Here is a 4,153-nt window from a genome sequence, read left to right on the forward strand (position 1 = left end):
GTGTAGAATCTATATCTAGGTATAGCTTCGCTGTGACTAAACGTTATTTCAATTAGAATGTTGTAACCATGGTTTTGTTGCATGTCGAAGACGGGGTTTCTCTAAATGAGATGTTTCTCAATGGTAAAAAGTCTGTTTTTTTTAAAGCCTAAAGGTCGATTTCAGCCATGCTCTGCTTGAATTGAAAAATAAAGATCGACAAAAAAGGTAAATTCTTTAAAAAATAAACATTTATTAATCGTCGATTTGGCAAAAAAAAAAAGAAATCAAATAATAGCAAGACTAGTTATAAGTCATTTTAGAGTATATCCCACATCCTGAAGTGCCTTGTTGTGCTTATAAAATGGGTCAACTAACTAAATAGGAAAAAAAAAAACCCTAAAAACATCTCTCTCAGCTCTGCATCAAGCTTCTCTATCAGCGCTGGAGCAGGAGTCTCTATCAGCGCTGGAGCAGGAGTCTCTATCAGCACTGGAGCAGGAGTCTCTATCAGCGCTGGAGCAGGAGTCTCTATCAGCGCTGGAGCAGGAGTCTCTATCAGCGCTGGAGCAGGAGTCTCTATCAGCGCTGGAGCAGGAGTCTATCAGCTCTGGAGCAGGAGTCTCTATCAGCGCTAGAGCAGGAGCAGGAGTCTCTATCAGCTCTGGAGCAGGAGTCTATCAGCTCTGGAGCAGGAGTCTCTATCAGCGCAGGAGCAGGAGTCTCTATCAGTGCTGGAGCAGGAGTCTCTATCAGTGCTGGAGCAGGAGTCTCTATCAGCGCTGGAGCAGGAGCAGGAGTCTCTATCAGCGCTGGAGCAGGAGTCTATCAGCGCTGGAGCAGGAGTCTCTATCAGCGCTGGAGCAGGAGTCTCTATCAGCTCTGGAGCAGGGGTCTCTATCAGCACTGGAGCAGGAGTCTCTATCAGCGCTGGAGCAGGAGTCTCTATCAGCGCTGGAGCAGGAGTCTCTATCAGCGCTGGAGCAGGAGTCTCTATCAGCTCTGGAGCAGGAGTCTCTATCAGCGCTGGAGCAGGAGTCTATCAGCGCTGGAGCAGGAGTCTCTATCAGCGCTAGAGCAGGAGTCTCTATCAGCGCTGGAGTAGGGGTCTGTCAGCGCTGGAGCAGGAGTCTCTATCAGCGCTGGAGCAGGAGTCTCTCAGCGCTGGAGCAGGAGTCTCTATCAGCGCTGGAGCAGGAGTCTCTATCAGCTCTGGAGCAGGGGTCTCTATCAGCGCTGGAGCAGGAGTCTCTATCAGCGCTGGAGCAGGAGTCTCTATCAGCGCTGGAGCAGGGGTCTCTATCAGCGCTGGAGCAGGAGTCTCTATCAGCGCTGGAGCAGGGGTCTCTATCAGCGCTGGAGCAGGAGTCTCTATCAGCGCTGGAGCAGGGGTCTCTATCAGCGCTGGAGCAGGGGTCTCTATCAGCGCTGGAGCAGGGGTCTCTATCAGCGCTGGAGCAGGAGTCTCTATCAGCGCTGGAGCAGGGGTCTCTATCAGCGCTGGAGCAGGGGTCTCTATCAGCGCTGGAGCAGGAGTCTCTATCAGCGCTGGAGCAGGGGTCTCTATCAGCGCTGGAGGTGGAGCAGGAGTCTATCAGCTCTGCTGGAGTAGGGGTCTCTATCAGCTCTCTTTCACAAATAGCTGTTGCAACACTGTTATATAACAGCCCAAAACATTTCTTTGCAAAAACAGGCGTAGCTTGTCAATGTCTTCATGTGCTTTTTTGTTGTGCTTTTTTTGATGTGCTTTTTTTGTTTTGAGACTTAGGCAAAAGTCTTGCTGGGGTCGTCCACCAGGGTGGTAATGTCTCAGGACCATCGCAGCTTTCTTCATGGGAGAGGATTTTGTATTTGTTGCTATAGCATTGAAAACGTACATTGAAAATGTAGGTTTGCACCTGAAAGATGTACATGTGGTTTGTTTCCACCTCGGCGTAAGGGAATCCGTCTTTAATCTGTTTGGTTTTGGTGAAGAAATTCCCGACCATGTCTCCCGTGGTCCCTTTGCACTCGATCAGCAGCTTGTCGCACTGATCGGTGTGGAGAGAAACAGCATCTCACATTGTATCAACAACTGAGTGCCAACATGGGAGCTCTGTTATACAGCTTCATTGATACAATGTGAAAAGACAAGAACCTTTCCACTGTTTAACAAGCTTTCCATCAGTGTAGAGTATCTCGACTCGATCAAACAAGTGCATTTCCTGCTGTCATTTGACCTTTACCTGCCAGGTTCACAACCTGTAAAACACGTCTCTCTCTTCATTCCAGTCACAGGGAAGTTGAACCTGTTCAGGCACTGGAGATATGTTTGTAGAAGCTGTTTAGTTTGTCTCAGTAGGTGATCTGTACTTGACGGGCTCCGCCCCAGCCTCTGTTAGAAGTGTTACATCAGCAGAGGGCCCGAGGAGAGCGTTGTGGTGCTGCCCTCTGTCACTATAATAAATACAGGCTCACACTCCCTTGTGTGTTCTGTCACTCTAAATACATACAGGCCCAAACTCTCTAACTATTATTATTTGTTTATTTAGCAGACGCCTTTATCCGAGGCGACTTACAGAGACTAGGGTGTGTGAACTATGCATCAGCTGCAGAGTCACTTACAATTACATCTGAACTGAAAGACGGAGCATAAGGAGGTTGTGACTTCCTCAGGGTCACACAATGAGTTAGTGGCTATATACAAGCCTTTATTTTTTAACCTGTGGACCACACAGCGCCCTATAACTATAACTTAAGAGACACAGCGCCCCCTGGCGGGCACATAAAGAACAACTTTATTTTTTAAATACATCTCAGAAAACAAGCATTTTAATTTTCCAAACACAGTCCCAAAATATTATAATTTCATTCATCATCAGCAGCTTTAGGAGACATTTTCTGAGTTTTATGTTTTGATTTCCAGCTCTTTCAGAGTGGTTGTTATTGAATTGCTCCAGTACTGTGACGGTGATTTGAGTTTGAGTTTATTCAGCTATTGAATTACTCCAGTATTGTGACAGTGATTTGAGTCTGAATTTCAGCTCTTGGTCCAGTGTAAAGTATTCACCATTTTTAAATCAAATTTGACAAAAATATATTTGTAAAAAAATGCACCAGCCCTGTCTGACTGAATGCTCAGCATGACCCCAATGCATTGATATTACAGTAAAGCTGTCCATTCCAGCACTGCATGGGACTGGAACATTGTGCCGGATTATACAGTGTGCTGGATTACAGAGGTACTGTAAAATATAATGCTGCACCTAAATAACACAGATTTCATTTATTTAATACAGCACTCCCCTTCCAACAGAACGGACACACATCATTTCATTACCAGTAAGTCAGTCATGGTGACTGTTTGCTACCTCAGACTCCCAATACTTTGAAAGTTCAAATACATGTTGAAGGGGTTTCAGTAATAATATAAAACAACACTGGTGGAGTAAAGCACTTTATTGATTACTAGCTTATGAATAGAGACATTGTTGAGTAATGTGCTTCGCAGAGCTACACAATGCAATCCATGAAAAAAATCAAAGAATTCATTAAAAGAATCAATGAGTAATCAATTATTTGTAGGTCTATGGTACAGACTGGTCTTTATCAGGACAGTGCAATACTATTCTCATCAGACTGGTCTTTAGCAGGACAGTGCAATACTATTCCAGTCAGTCTGGTCTTTAGCAGGACAGTGCAATACTATTCCAGTCAGACTGGTCTTTAGCAGGACAGTGCAATACTATTCCAGTCAGACTGGTCTTTAGCAGGACAGTGCAATACTATTCCAGTCAGACTGGTCTTTAGCAGGACAGTGCAATACTATTCCAGTCAGACTGGTCTTTAGCAGGACAGTGCAATACTATTCCAGTCAGTCTGGTCTTTAGCAGGACAGTGCAATACTATTCCAGTCAGACTGGTCTTTAGCAGGACAGTGCAATACTATTCCAGTCAGACTGGTCTTTAGCAGGACAGTGCAATACTATTCCAGTCAGACTAGTCTTTAGCAGGACAGTGCAATACTATTCCAGTCAGACTGGTCTTTAGCAGGACAGTGCAATACTATTCCAGTCAGACTAGTCTTTAGCAGGACAGTGCAATACTATTCCAGTCAGACTGGTCTTTATCAGGACAGTGCAATACTATTCCAGTCAGAATGGTCTTTAGCAGGACAGTGCAATACTATTCCAGT

The 4,153-nt window shown here is 45.2% G+C and overlaps 1 protein-coding gene across 2 annotated transcripts in view; it reads right to left on the reverse strand.

The window, feature by feature from the left end:
- The window catches only part of LOC131708993 (zinc finger protein 79-like), a 181,304-nt gene that overhangs the window by 100,518 nt on the left and 76,633 nt on the right, over nucleotides 1-4,153 (reverse strand). The window lies entirely within an intron of this gene.

The sequence above is a fragment of the Acipenser ruthenus genome, chromosome 41, assembly GCF_902713425.1.
Source record: "Acipenser ruthenus chromosome 41, fAciRut3.2 maternal haplotype, whole genome shotgun sequence".
NCBI lineage: Eukaryota > Metazoa > Chordata > Actinopteri > Acipenseriformes > Acipenseridae > Acipenser > Acipenser ruthenus.